The sequence below is a fragment of the Pogona vitticeps genome, chromosome 3 (genome assembly GCF_051106095.1).
Source record: "Pogona vitticeps strain Pit_001003342236 chromosome 3, PviZW2.1, whole genome shotgun sequence".
Classification (NCBI taxonomy): domain Eukaryota; kingdom Metazoa; phylum Chordata; class Lepidosauria; order Squamata; family Agamidae; genus Pogona; species Pogona vitticeps.
In genome coordinates, this window is record NC_135785.1 from 32981154 (window position 1) to 32997516 (window position 16363).

Here is a 16363-nt window from a genome sequence, read left to right on the forward strand (position 1 = left end):
TTCCAAGTAAACTCATGAAAAGTTCTTTTTATCTTTTGACTATTCGCATTTGGAAGCCAAAACGTTCAGTTGAAATCTGATACCAACCACATGGTAATCAAAATATTGCAATATTCTTTCTCCCCAATTTCTATCCTGATACAGTATTTCAATTTTTACATCTATTTTAGAACCGGAGCCGATAAATATTCATTTTATAATGTGTGCAGGAGATATCCCAGTCTGCTGGAGCGAAATATTTAAATTTTGTAGAAGCCACATTGACCAAGTTATCCTATCTTAAAGTTCTGCTATTTTAGCAGAGAAAGATTACATTTAATCTGTCACTGTGCCAGCATAACAGTATACAGTAGTGAGTTGCTCTCCAAGTGCAACCTCCAACTACCCACTGTCTTTACTGCTTAGCAAAGATGGTGGGTAGTTGCTCAGGTACAACATAATTCAATGGATTCCATCATAGCTTTGAGCCTTGAGTACTTATCACCTGTGCAGCAATGCCACTTTTGGATAGTTAGTCTTTAGTGGTTCCCAGACTAGAAAATCATCTAGCCCAAGGCAGACCAGATCATTCCTTATGGTGCGCAGTCCATTGCAAAACCAAAGATCTCATCCAGATACTGCAGAAACTAGTATTGTATTCCTTGTTCTTGTGTCCCTTGTTTTTCACCGGCCCATCTATTATTCATTACACTGCAAATTAATACATCCCCACAACCACCATGTGCTGTGAATTTCTGGTTAGGTAGACCTATGTTCCTGTGTTTAGGTTGTATTTAAATTCTTAGACTCTGCACTCCTGATGCAGCAAATAGACAGTAGGAGAAACAAAGACATATGGCTGAAATCGAAGAGAAAACAAAAATAAATTCTTGGGGAAAACACTAGCATAAGTCAGGATCAGATCCTAAATTAGGTAGGCAGGGGTGCATGTAACACAGACTCAAAGAGAGAGAGCATAATCCTGATCACTGCAAGAATTAATAACCAATGGGACTGAGAGAACTACATGGTGCAATAAAAGAGGTAGACTACCACTTATAGATGGGAAGCCTTCATAAAGTATTTGACTATACTTTTAATATTAGACCAATCAACTAACTTGACTCCTAACCCCAAGAGGAGCTGCAGTCGATCACATCTGCAGGAACTGATTTGTAAATATCTATATGTTGGTATCTATGGCCTGCAAAATAAAAGTACTAAAACCATTTAAAATTTTAAAAAATGTCATGTTCTGGTTTTCTTATTTAAAAACTAAAAATTTCCCATGCCTGTCTATCACCTGCTGAAAATATTAATAACCATTCCAAAAAGCATTTCTCATGGTAAGAGATCTTCCTTGCCACCAAGAAGTCTTACACAAAGAAACAAAGTTGAAAACAATCTTAGTGAAAATAAAGTTAATTTTACATTTATGTAACTACTAGATCACTGTTACTGTCCTTTCCATAACTAGTTCACATGCAAATGTAAACCATAGTTTTGCATTAGGAGAACAACCTGCAGCATATTATAGACTCCTAACTTTTCTCTTTTGCAGGATCAAAGCTTTTGATTCTATTTAGATTAATTAAAGCATAGTACTGCTGCAAAGCAGCCTTTGGACCAGCATAGATGAATAGCATCACCACATACCTCAGTCAAATTGAAGTTAATTAACATGACCCATGGAAAAACAAAGGCTTCAGGTGGAGACCAGGAACCCTGTGGAGCTCTGAGGAACTAAATCACCTCTAAACCCCACCTGACAAAAACAATGTTTTTAACAATTGGAGGCCAAAGGCGAAGAACATGGGTCAGGTTCCAACATGGAAAAACTGCTGGTCTTATGACAGCCATCAAAATCCATAGCAGTATTCTTGCAAGGCAATGAAAAACAATGATATTTTATCTGCCAAGAACACCTATCACGGCTAGACGGAAATGTTAAAATTCCCTCAGTCTATGCAGGCTTTAGATGGCCAGAGGGTACTCAGAATATCCAGACTAGCATCAGATTAGTACTATCTATATATACTGGGTATACTGGCCTGTATCCTATTAAGCTTCTGAACTACTAGCTGAGTTGACACGTCTCACCATGATAGTAATGTTGAATTATGCCACACATGCAAGCAGTGCCACTGCACAAACAGTGAGCTCCATGAACAAAGCTTGCTCTCCATTAACTTATGGCAGTGCTGACAGATGGCATGAGCCCACAACACTGTTTTAGCTGGACGCTACACTCAACAGAAATTTAAAAGGATATAGTTACAATCACAGGAACAAACAACATTAAGCAAAGCTGTTATAAAGTTTATTACAAATTCAGACCAGGCAATGCTCAATGACCACAGCCACCAACGTCATATAAGTGCATGACTGAAATGTCACTGAAGACAAAGAAATCAAATTCTATGAAGAACTGAAAGGTGTAATTTTACACACACACACACACACACACACACACACACACACACACACACACACACACACACACACACACACACAAATCTGACAGTTCTAAGTTTAACGCCCCTCAGACACACACACACAAATCTGGCAGTTCTAAGTTTAACGCCCCTCAGTTAGACACACACACACACACACACACACACACACACACAAACCTGGCAGTTCTGTGTTTTTTTTTAATTTAAATTTCCTTCAACTAAAACATCAGCATACAAAAACAAAACAAAACAAAAGAAGAAGAAGAAAAACCCTTCTACTAATCTAAGCCCTCCCCCTTTGGAGTCAGAGACTCTAGCCTCCTTAACCCTCTGCTCTCCCCAGTTGGGTTTCCAAATTGTACTGAATACATATACTGTACATGTATAGTCAAATTTACCCTACACTCTTGTCCTCCTCTGGACCCAAGATAGCAATACTGAAAGAAATAAAAATATTATATCCTAGTTAATTAGGGTTACATTAAACCAAATCATATTCCTTCTATCATTTTAATTTCCTCTAATTAAAGAAATATGAAATATGAGCACAAAAATTACATTGGTATGAACTGTAGTAAAGTAGTTAATTCATGAACGTACCAATAAGATAGCATATTCAAATATAAATGCTGCTTGCTCTAGCCTTACAGAGGTGTTAATAGATAGGACCAAGAATCTCAAAAGAAGAAATGTAAGTGAATATAAGAAATTACTGACAAGAAATACATTAGAAATAGTGTAACAGGCACAAAATGGAGAATAAAAAACAAAAACAAATGCAGAGAATTACGCAAAAATATCTTAAATAAAAATTTTGTCGTTGTTTAATCGTTAAGTCATGTCTGACTCTTTGTGACCCCATGTACAATACCACGCCAGGCCCTCCTGTCTTCCACTGCCTCTCACTTCCATACATTGCTACTGGAAAAACCATAGCTTTGACTATGTGGACCTTTGTCAGCTAGGTGATGTCTCTGCTTTTTAAGATGCTGTCTAGGTTTCTCATCGCTTTCTTCCCAAGAAGCAGGCGTCTTTTAATTTCATGGCTGCTGTCACCATCTGCAGTGATCATGGAGCCCAAGAAAGTACAATCTGTCACTGCCTCCATCTCTTCCCCTTCTATTTACCAGGAGGTGATAGGTCCGGTGGCCGTAATCTTGGTTTTTTTTTTATGTTGAGCTTCAGACCATTTTTGGCACTCTCCTCTTTCACTCTCATTAAAAGGTTCTTTAATTCCGTCTCACTTTCTGCCATCAGAGTGGTATCGTCTGCATATCTGAAGTTACTGATATTTCTTCCGGCAATCTTAATTCCGGTTTGGGATTCATCCAGTCCAGCCTTTTGCATTATGTATTCTGCAAATAAGTTAAATAAGCTGGGGACAATATACAGCCTTGTCGTATTCCTTTCCCAATTTTGAACCAATCAGTGTTTCCATATCCAGTTCTAACTGTTGCTTCCTGTCCCACATATAGGTTTCTCAGGAGATAGATAAGGTGGTCAGGCACTCCCATTTCTTTAAGAACTTGCCATAGTTTCCTGTGATCCACACAGTCAACAGCTTTTGCGTAGTCAATGAAGCAGAAGTAAATGTTTTTCTGGAACTCTCTGATTTTCTCCATAAAAATAAGGAACTCAAAAAAACATGTCCAAACACTGTACAGAAATAGAAAACTAAAAAGAAGATCTACAACTTCCTGTGCAGACATATTCCAAAGGCAACAATGTCTATCCCAATGGAAAATAATATTCTCTGACACCAGGCATCAAGGACAAAACAGAAATAGAATGTCAATACTAAATCAGAAATCCAGACTCCAGAAAACTAATATGCAATATGGATAACAAAAACAGCAACGTTCCTGGACATGATTTTTTTTTGTATAAGTATTTAAGTTCACTGAAGACTATGAGATGTGTAAGTATACCTTTTCAATTCAATGTATCCACATTTCTAAAATACCTCAAAATGGAAACACCAAAGCATACAGAGACTACAAAATCTTAAGTTTAATGAGGCACTTGCTTAAAGTTTTCTTTAAAATAATATATGGCATAATTTGTAAGAAGTACAAAGAATGAGCAGTAGGCACAATATTATGATCCAGAAAAGGATTCCAACCCAAAGAAGCACTATTCTTCCTATACGTACTTGAGGAGATATATTGTGAGACGAACATGGATATATAATGTTTACTTTACTGCCTATGAAAAAGGCTTTGACAAAGTACAACACAGTGAACTAATCAGATGGGCAGACTACATCAAAGTCTTGGTTCAAGATGTATCTGTTCATGGTCAACCTGTACTGGCAACAAAAATGAAGATCAGATTATAGAAAATATAAGTGATACAAAGGAAGTGTTTAACAAGCATACTCTCGCCACTGCTTTGCAATTTTTACTCCAAGCACATCTTCAGAAAAGAACTTGCTAGCTAAAATCCTGCTTTAGCTAAAAAAACCAGGATGTTTTTCTGGAACTCTCTGGCTTTCTCCATAATCCAGAGCATGCTAGCAATTTGGTCTCTAGTTCCTCTGCCCCTTTGAAATCCAGCTTATACTTCTGCGAGTTCTCAGTCCACACACTGCTGAAACCTACCTTGTAGGATTTTGAGCATAACCTTGCTAGCGTGCGAAATGAGTGCAATTGTACGGTAGTTGGAGCATTCTTTGGCACTGCCCTTCTTTTGGGATTGGGATGTAGACTGATATTTTCCAATCCTCTGGCCCTTGCTAAGTTTTCCAAACTTGCTGGCATATTGAGTATAGCACCTCAACGGCATCATCTTTTAAGATTTTAAATAGTTTAACTGGAATGCCATCACCTCCACTCGCCTTGTTGTTAGCCATGCTTTCTAAGACCCACTTGACTTCACTCTCCAGGATGTCTGTCTCATGCCATACCGGAGTGACTTGCCAGTTCCTGCTCCAGGCTGATTGCGTTTAGTCAGAACTCTCCACTATGACGTGTCCATCTTGGGTGTCCCTGCACGGCATAGCCCACAGATTCTCTGAATTACTCAAGCCCCTTCACCATGACAAGGCAGCAATCCATTAAGGGTTTCTTGCATTAAGAAGTACTAAAAACTAATAAAATCCAAGAAATCATAACATATATAAAATACTCAATGTTTGTGACTGGGTATAACACAAACATTTAGACCTTTAAACCTAAACATTCTTTAGACCTATGCTGCATCCAAAGTCAAGACAGCAGCAATGCCTTGTAACATCTACAGGAAGAGGAGGAGCAGAAGAAGGAGATGAGATCTTAGTATGTTGTTTGGATTCTAATCAATATTGAATCTTAACTATGATTTGTTCAAAAGTCAGCTTCATGTTGCATAAAATGCTTCAGCTTCAAGATATTTTCCCAATACAGCTATTAAGATATATTTTTAAATTTTAAGTTTTATCTCATAACAGACCACAAGTTTACATCATTTAAGCAGTCACATTTATTGTCAGTGGAAAACAACAGCAGTTTTACAAGCAAGCAGACAAACAAACAAAACCCACAAATACAGAAAGCTGTGCTAAAAACTTGGAAGAAAGCGTATGCCTGCAAAACACAACAGGGGTTGGGAAATCCACAGCACTACAGACATCTCTGGGACTTCAACATCCATCAGTCCTAGCCTAGATAGCCAACAAACAGGCTTGACAGAAGTTGTTGTTCAGAAATATCTGAAGAAACATTTTCATCTTCCAGGAACAGCCTATGATCCAAAGTAACTATGACCCTTCCAAAAACAAATCTAATCTATAAAATATATCAGCTGTTTGGCAGAAAAGGCAGAGCAAGAGATTTAATCCTGTTCCCCTTTCCCTTTCCTGAACATATGGAAAAAAAACATTTATGACACAGTCCAACACATAGTCCTACCTGAAAAATCATTGTGGAAATCAAGTGTGCAGCTCCCTTTTAAATAATATGTGGAGAAATATGATTAGGGATTATCAAAAATTCAACTTCTCTACTTTCGTATATAGCACAGCAGTAGTTCCTATTTGTTTAATTAAGAATATACTAAAAAAAAACCTTTAGGCTGATATTTTTAAAACTTAGCATTTCGATATATTTGGGCTGCTCCTACATACACTTAATTCAAGTAATTTGCTAAACACATGAAACATAACTTCATTCCATGTTACCTTCTCGTCAATACAGACATGATAACAATGTACAGAAGAACCTTAGTCTACAACTGCATATCCTTCCAATAAAATTGATCAGAAAGCATATATGCAGTTCCAGAGGCTGAATTTCTGCATCCAGTACTCATAGCTGGGACTGCACTTAAAAACTATTGGATTTGGAATCAATTAGCTGTGGCAAGTTACATAGCTTGTCCACAAATGCCAACAGGATGCTGTCACTTTTATTTGATTCTGAATCTATAAACCCCACTTCTATATTATATACATTAAACTGCTAAATTTAATCTGCGAAATTACATTATCAGTGTGAGGCACTAAATTACAAATGTGCACATCAACTTTATTACAGACTTTTTAAAGCAAGTCTTATGCTATCACAACATTTAATAAAGGTATTTTGTCACTTACTCCTACAACAACAAAAAGATATTCAAATCCTACTCAACATGTAACTTAATGGTAAAAATTCCTGGAAAATACTCAGCAAAATGGCAAGAGGGGTAGGGTAGGAGACCAAACAAAGAATTATTTTACCAGGGACTGTATACAGAGTAATAAAGACAAAACAAGATACCCATGCCACTTTCTCCTCTGAAGCCTTGAAAGGCTATAATCATGTTCAGGCAACACCACAGATATGATGTTGTTAGTCAGTGAAGGATACAACCTATTTCTGTCCCTGACCTCGGTTTCAAAGATTTTAAAATTCCTGAGGGGAGGGCATGTTCTACTGCACCATCTAGGGCGGGTGGGGTGGGGAGACAGAAACGTGTAAGTTCATAGTACTGTTTTGCGGCAATATCAGGTAAAAATAAAAGTGTTAATAGTGTCCTCTACCTCAATTGTATCCTCACTCACCAAGACAGATCTCAAGAGAACAGGCTCTTTCTTCACATATGCAGACCAGTCTGTCTCCTATAATCTTTCACTTTCATATGGCAGTTTATTATCAGTACAGAAGCAGCTTTTTGTTAAAAACTGGAAGAAAATCAGCTAGTCAGTAAGTTTAGCATCATGCAGGTCAAAGCACCTATAAAGGACTCCATCCACTTAAGATTTTGTGGGGTTACATTGGCTCCCCTAGATCACTATTTCTGTACCTCCAATTTCTGATATAGACCATTGATCACAGCAGCTTATTTTTACTTCAACATTTGCTACTTCCACAGAGCCATACTGATACAGTGGGGTCTTGACTTGAGAACGTAATCCGTATTGGAAGGCGGTTCTCAAGTCAAAAAGTTCTCAGGTCAAATCTGCATTTCCCATAGGAATACATTGAAAACCATTTGATCCGTATCTGCTCTTTTCCATCCATAGAAACTAATGGGAAGCTGCTATTCTGCCTTCAACCACTAGAGGGGGATATTTTTTCTTTTTTTTCCTTAGGTCAAGAAAGGTTCAGGGAAGGCAGGGAAAATACAGTCCAGGTAGTACAGTACCAGGCAGTCTGAAGACTGTCTCCCAATCCACTCTCTAAACGCTGGGAGGAGTGAGGAAGCAGACAGGCACCCTTTTCACTGGCCAACAGTTAACTGAAAGTTCAAATTTTGCACTTTCCCTGCCTCCCACGTGGGTTTTTTTCAGTTCTTAACTCAAATCTAAGTATGTAAGTCAAGTCAATATTTTCCTATGAGAGTGGTTCTTAAGTCAAAATGTTCTTAACTCAAGCCGTTCTTAAGTCAAGACCCCACTGTACATGGGAGCTGGTGTATGTTTCAAGTACTTCTGTAGCTGAAAACTGACTTTTTAGGCCAGAACCATCTTAATGAACTATGCCTAGAAGCAAATTAACGAGTCTGTTCTCAATGAGAACTACCTAAGGCATTTTATACTAACATCTTCCCGAAAGAAATCTCTTTAAGAGGCCATTCCAATAATTAATCTAGGGATTATTTCAGTATGAGCACGAATGGGAAGATCTTTGCTGCAAGAACAGATACTGTATTTTTTGCTCCATAAGATGCAGTTTCCCCCCAAAAAAAGTGGGGGAGAAAGTATGTGCATCTTATGGAGTGTATACTGTAAAAAAGGGTTCAGCCACCACCACCCAGAAGCCTCCCACGACCATGCTGGGAGGCCTCTGAACTGGCTGCTTGCCCTGGCAGTCACACTGGACCCCACCACTCTGCCATCTGCACTGCTCCTAGAGCCAACCTGGAAAACCAACAGGGCCAACAGGCCTATGGCAGGAAATTTAAATGGCAGAGGGTAGTGAAAACAGCCAAGGACCAAAGAGAAAATACTGATTCTTGAAAGACCAGGGGAAACCACAAATGCAATCCCCCACTTAGGCAGGTGATTTTTCCCACATTTGGGGAAATCACAGGGATCAACACACCTGAAGCACAATGGCTGAGCCTCACCCTGGGAAAACCACTTCAATGATCATGGTATCTCCCCTGCAAGGTATGAATTGAAATGGCCCCTGTACCTCCTACCCCCTTCTGTGCCATGCTCCCCCAAGGCATGATGACCTCCTGCTCAGAACAGGGCTGCACAGCCCCAGTCCTGCCAGAGCCCAAGAGAGCTCCTCAGTGTTTTGGGGTGTCCCGCAGGACCCCCATTAGGGGCTGGGTGTTTCTCCCACAATCCTCCAGTGCACAAATATTAGCATACCTAATATGCGGGGAAGGCAGGGAAAGCAGGAAATTCAAACTTTCAGCTAGTGAAGAAGCTGCTTGTCTGCTTCCTCGCAGTTAGAGAGCTGGGAGAGAGACCTGGGACTGCCTCGTATTGTCATATTAAAATGTAAATTTTAGTTTAAAAGCTGCTTGTTTGAGGTTAGTGCTTGGGTGAAAAGGTGCTCCATTTGAGTTGAAACCTGTCTAGAAACGTGCATACTTGTTTTAAAAGCTGCTAGTTTTGCTTTAGAAGCTGCCTTGGGAAGCCTTTCAGACCAGCGCCGATCAGCTGTTAGGTGGGGAGAGGTGAAGGGGAAGGAGTGGAGAAGAGCACAAAATGCTGCTGGCTGCCTGCTGGCTGCCGGCTTTTGGCTGTTTGGTGCTCTTTTTCGGCTGTTTGGGGGGCTACCAAGGCACTGTGAATAGCCAGGCTCAGTATACAGTACCTGGCAAGTGACTTTCTTTAATTTTTTTAAAGTTTCTGACCTTTCCCCCCCATAAGAATGCATTAATTTTCAATGCATTTCTATGGGAAATTTGGATTCGACTTGCAAAGTTTTCAACTAGTTCTGGGCTTCTAATAGAGAATGTATTTCCAAAGGGTGTTGCAGCAAGTAAAATGTGCTTTATGAGCCAGAACACAAACTTGGCTGCTGATCACAAATAACCCTGCATACATGGGAAAGCAAAATTCAGTCTTACTTTTAGTTGTTTCCAAGTCCTTATATTTGTGGTATCTCTTTGATGTATCTAAATCAGAACAGGGCCAGGAAGTCTCAGAGACAGGGCATAGTTATTTGGTTAGTGTTTTTGGAACAGAGTTCTTGCCTGTAGCACATGCTACATTTGCTGATACAGTAGTTTGAAAATTAAGAAAGTCAAAATTCTACGGGACTTCTAACTGGATTATAGTACCTGCTTCCTGATTTCAGCTATAGTTTGTATTCAGTTTTTTTTTTTTGGCTCACTAAGAACATTGTTCATGGCTTTGTGTGGCCTAACCTGTTGTGCCTTGCATGCTATAAACGTTCAATTATGTCAGAAAACCAAGATTTGGTCTTATGCTGAGCATGTGCTACTGCTGGTGAATGAGATCAGGTTAAGCTTTGTGTTGTTGTTCTTTTGCATAGCCTAAAGTAAATAAGGAAAACCAGCTGTTAAATAGTTTAATTCCACTATTTATCCTCCACACAACTCAATGCAATGTCAAATCAGACAAACCATTTCTAACTTAATATAGGCTTGAGCTGTAGCTGGGCAGAGTTGCACAATACTCTCATCTGTCATTGAGACATTTCTATAAGCATGGGGAGGAAGTGGATGAAAGGAAATGTAAAATATAGGTACTGTAGTGTGGTATAGGTCTTATCACTGGCTGATAATAGTCTATATGTACTTGACTTCAATTTATGGTACACAAATTTATGGTACATAAACTAGAATACACAAACCTTTAAGTCTCTCCATTTGTTAATGACAGTGGTAATGGCTCTTAATGCCACTGTTGACTGCAGTTCACTTTTCATGGTTCAAATGTTATTCTGTTATAGTTTATTAAATATTTTATTACACTATTTGGTTCAGAATATTTTTTTCCCTGTGTTCCTCCTCTAAAAATTAGGTGCGTCTTAAGGTCAGGTGCGTCTTATGGAGCAAAAAATACGGTACACTGAAATTTAAGTTCAACTTTTGCACTCCAGACCCAGCTGTTATCTACTGTATATACCTACAAGAAACATGTAACTCATCATTCATATCTACCCTTCAGAGGAAATGTGACCCTAGCTAGAAAACCAAACTAAAAGAACACAGCAGACTAGTTGTTAATTTGCTTCTAGGCATAATTCATTAAGATGGTTCTGACCTAAAAGAATAATAGAAGGACTGCGTTTTTAAAATGTTAAAAGATCTTAGAAGGAAATTTTCATTTATACCCTAGATAATGTCTGGCCTCACATATTTCTGCTTAACTACAGCTCTAGTATGTTTGACTTCTATTTGAAACACTGAAGAAAGTTTAAACACTGCATAAATCTGAAATACGTGCCTGGAAAAGAACAACTCAAAAAAGCTTATGTGATACAGTAAAACTTTAAATTCGTATAAATCCAAAGCTTTACTTGCAAGTAAATTACAGTATTGGACCTTTTAAAATTGTTTTAATGTGAAATATACGTAATGGCATAAGCATTCCTATAGTAAAAGGTAGAACAGAAAACTATTACATAGCCATTTTTAGCACACCTGAAGACACTTAAAAATATGCCATCTCAGGACAGTCACCTGGAAATATTAATTTGGCAGGTTTATATTACTAATGACATTATACTTTTTTCAAACAGAAAAAAAAGTTACATTGAATATGTTCTTTTTCAGATTTTCCATCAAACCTAACTGCTTACTATATAAGTTTTTATTTTAAATTAGTTTTCCGCCATCAAAGTGAAAATCTTAAAATAAAAGGCGAATTTATTTAAAAACAACAGCAGCCTCCAAAATGAAGCCGTTTACAACCTTTGGCTGCAAATACTATTCGGCCTATAGTGTTCTACCAGTTCTCTCACAGGCAAGCATTCCAACTTGAGTCAAGCTATGCTGCATCTCTTCTCAAAGAATCTCCTAGACATGGCTTGGTTCTGGTTTGCATCAACACAAATGAAGCACATTCACAAGCATACTACTGTGGACCTACCTGTACGATTATCATTAGAAGTATCTGCTGTCAAAGACAAGGAATTCTGTGGTAGTGCCTTAGGTTTTGTCAACAACATGTAGGCAGAACTGCTTCACGTGAACATTAGAAGAGCACAATCTTGAAAAATGAAATTAATTAAATAATTTGTCTTAGCAGTTAAGCTTAAAGAATGAGCTAGAAGGCAGTTCTTATTGACTAGGAAAGTAATTTTTAACCACAAGTGTGCTCTATGAATACATTCTGCATAAAGTCTCTTACAAAAAAGATACGGAGATTTTTAGATCTTTGGCTTACTCCAGCAGTAAGCAGATTGTACCCTGCAAAGTTGTCTGAGCCTCTTATGAACTTACTCATAAAAGCCTCTTGAAACCTCTGAGAGAACAATTTGCACTGTACACTGAATTTGATCCCAGGGGTTGTTTGGGAAAGCAACAATTATAAACCAGTCACTTTCTGTTTCTCAAAAGAGCCTCTTAGGCCTAAAAAAAATCACAGACAAGGCAAATTCAGATGAAGTTTGCACCTTACACTCCTAGAGAGCTCTGGGAGTTACAATTTTCATTTAGGAGGCACACTTCTTTTTCTGGGCTGACTAGGAAGCAGGCAGATGTAGTAACTGTGCAGCTCTCCAAGGTCCAGATGAAGGCAAAAATGGCCACCAGGAAAACAAGTGATTGCTTCACTTTAAACATCTGCTTATTGCCTTTCTGAACATCAGAATTACACGACACCACAAGTCTTTCATTATATGTATTATAGCATGCCAACTCTCAACTTTCCAATAAACATTCCCAAAGTTCCATCTATCTCTACCACGATAAGGAACAGGATGAAACTCTGTAGATAGGGATCAAGCCTAATCTTTATTGAGAGCCATTACCTTTTGTGTCTGCCCTACTATCTACAAATGCTCCTTTATCTTGTCCCATACAATGTAGCAGCTGTGAATTATATGGAGAAAACGCAAGCACAATACTTGACTAGTGGTCATCATCTCTAGCCACAACAAACACTCACTCTCACAAGGTAACAAAAGAAAGTTCTTTCATTGCCTCCTCTGAAGAGACATATTAAGAAAAAAAGGAGGGGGAGTATATTTTCAAACACCCCACAAGTTGGGTTCAACAGCCGAAGTAAAGAACCCAATTTCCAAATACATCTAGTGTACATGCAGGCATATGTAAACAGAACTTTCTTGAAGGTTGTGGTAGAAAAACAAAGATTTGATGAGCTGCCTTTAAAACCCATGACAATGGTATCAATAAGCAACAGGAGAGTTGAAGACAAGAGGAAAAAATCTCTTACGTCCATGCTAAGTCAGCCATTATCAAAAGTGGAGCAAATAGGCAAGGAACGTTCTCTGCTAATGGAATTAGCATCGTGATTTTAGAAAATGAACAGAACTACATTTCATCTGTGACACCCTCAAGCCTCTCTCAGTTGGCTTGCCATTCCACTTCACTCTGTGGAAGAAGTTATTTAAGTATTTTATTAACATTAAACCTTAATGCTATCACCACCAATCCCTAAAATGGAAAACAGCCAACATGAGTATTTTTATGTGATGACTGTCCCTTTACATAAAGATTTGTTTAATATGCAAACTTTTTAAAATGAAAAAATAAAATGAAAAGAATTGAATTGGCAAACAACAAACACAGGTTAAAGATACTTCATCTTGCTTTTTTATCTACTTAAACCTAATTTTATCTTCACAATTTACCTCCAAACCTACTGCAGTTATAGTATAGGTTGATTCAAAGTACATATTTTTCTAATCACAAGACAAAAAGCCCAACTCAAATTGGTCCAGATCTTGTTGCTCTCAACATGGCTTTTTTTTCTTTGCTGCTAGGGAGCTTCTAGGGATCTGAAGGCCTTAGGAACAGACCTCAACAGATGGGAAACCTTGACATCTGACCGTTCAGCCTGAAGGCAGGCAGTGCATCACGGCCTCTCCCAATTTGAAGAGACCCTTATCCAGCAGGCCAAATCAAAGAGGCAGTCCCGGAAGCAGCAAAATCAGGGAGCTGGACAGGGGACAGATTGTATTTGTCTTCAGTGTGGAAGGGATTGTCACTCTTGAATTGGCCTTTTCAGCCACACTAGACACTGTTCCAAGTCCTCGATACAGAGCACATTACCATAGCCTCTCGAGACTGAAGGATGCCTAAGGGAGCTTCTACTTTTTTCAAGCTGGAAACAAAGTTTTCCACATGAGATCAGCTGATTCATTCTTGTAATGATAGGCCGCATGTGGGTGATGCTTCAGTGATGTAGAAGTTGAGGTGCAATGTTCAGGACCACAGGAACACCTGCCCCCACATTCTTTCTCCCAGTCCTCCTCCTTTTTATATATATAAAGTATATGAGATTAGTGCTAGATCACCTTGTCACTAGGATTGATAATTTAGTGCTAGATCACCTCCAGATGAGAAAAAAATTAAAATTACAAATAAAACAGAGATAAGACAGATGAAATAAAATACATCATTGTGGTATGTGGTTGTTTCTGTACACATTAAGGAGAACTTTGGAATGCTGCCACCTTTTCCAGAAAATTGTGCAACCTTTTCAAAACCAAGCAGCTTGACAGTGAACCTTAAAAGGACTGGCAGAGGCAGGACCAGAGGAAGGAAAGGTGGCTGAGGGTTAAAATGCAAATCACATCACACTGAGTGTGAACACTGAACTTCTGAATAAATAAGCAGCCCCTGTGTGATCACTGATGGTGAATCAATCATAATATAGACTGCAAATCAAATAACAATAAAGCTGAATCAGAGTGATTTGGCTTGCCAGTTAGTCACAGGCTTGATCTAGCATTCTTCCTATCTCATCCTATTCATCACAACACTCATTTATCTCACTCCCTATCTACCTATTACTATGTACATATTTATCTATGTCTAACCCTAATCTAAGTTCTGACCTACTAAAACACATACTCAATCACACATACACTCATTTGTGTTCTTACTGGGCTGGGACAATAGTAAATGAAAATAAGATTCTTTATTCCTCACACCATCCAAATGCCATAACTGTCTTACCTATCACTCACAAAGCACTCACCTGTCACTCAAACCATTCACGGAAACATCAAAGTTACCTAAAAGACATCACCACAAAATATGCATATTCAAACACAACAGTCAGGATTCTTTTGAATTTCAGATGCATGGAATAGAAGCTGCAGAAATAGCTAGGGCTATTTGGTGAGAAGCTGGTCATGTGACTTTTTAACCAGCTAGCACTACAGCTACTTCTGCAAACTCCATTCCATGTACCCAAAATCCACAGGGCCTACCTTGTGCTCTAAATCTAAAACACACCAAGGACACCCCCACTACTAGCCATATTTGGAACACTCTTTTCTATTCATGCCATTGTGGAGTGCTTTGGTCCCTAGCATTCTCATTTCAAAATCAGAATTTACAACCTGTATTTACAGAAGTAAACACAGAATGCTGAATACAGATCAGAAATAAATCTCTGTAACAAAGCCAATGTATCTAAATGTATAAACAAATGTGTCCCATATGAAATTTAGTCTAGTCTTGAAAACACCAACATTTATATTGAATTATTCCATTACGATTTGTCCTTACAACGTCTTATAGTGAATAATAAGAGATACTATCAACACTTCAGTAACCAATAAAACCAATCAGTTAAAATATCACAGTATACTAGAAAACCAACACAAAACAGAAATTAAACCCAGAATTCTAAAAAAGCATGAGGACATTCCTGACCCTGCCACCAACCTGATGGTGATGTGGGACCTATAAAAAGGCCTCTGAGAAAGATGATCTGAAAGAGACAGGGATTTTGTGTGGGAAAATACTTAAGCTGATTCGTTTGGTACTTGATAGGTGAATATAGCTGCTTAAAGATTTTAATATATTGGCCATAAACGTGTCAAGTTACATTTGCCAATTCAACTTCATCAGTGTACATCTCATATGCAAATTGCAGCAAGTTTTAAAGTCTATATAGAGAGTTGTTATAGCACACCAGTCACATGACTCTCTGCATAACAGAAATGCCTATGTTGACTTCTTAACAGGCAGCAATTCACAGCTGAAATTTATGCTGATGATCATGTGATATAAATTTTAAATTGGATTCCGGCCAATTAGTGGTACCTAAACATCACAAATAAGATCATTCCTTTATACAAAAAACTCTTTGGCGAGTAATATTTGTTGTTTTTGTTATGTGCCATCAAGTTGCTTCCAGCTTACAGAGGCTCCAAGAATAGTGACCTCCAATGCTGCTCAGATCTGGCATATACAAGACCATGGCTTGTTTTATTGAGTTAATTCACATCATATTCAATATTCCTCTTTTTCTCCTGCCTTCATCCTAAACTGGATACACACCTTAAAATGAAAAGGGAGTCTGAATGAGTCATGGAAGCTGGCAGCAATGCCATCAGAAG

General features: G+C 38.4%; 1 protein-coding gene and 1 non-coding gene across 3 annotated transcripts in view; both read right to left on the reverse strand.

The window, feature by feature from the left end:
* Positions 1 to 16363, reverse strand: part of ATP1B3 (ATPase Na+/K+ transporting subunit beta 3) — a 40930-nt gene that overhangs the window by 17846 nt on the left and 6721 nt on the right. The gene's annotated exons all lie outside the window — the stretch shown is intronic.
* Positions 8859 to 9014, reverse strand: LOC140706139 (U1 spliceosomal RNA). The gene has a single exon (XR_012085860.2). It is a non-coding gene; the product is annotated as a U1 spliceosomal RNA (small nuclear RNA).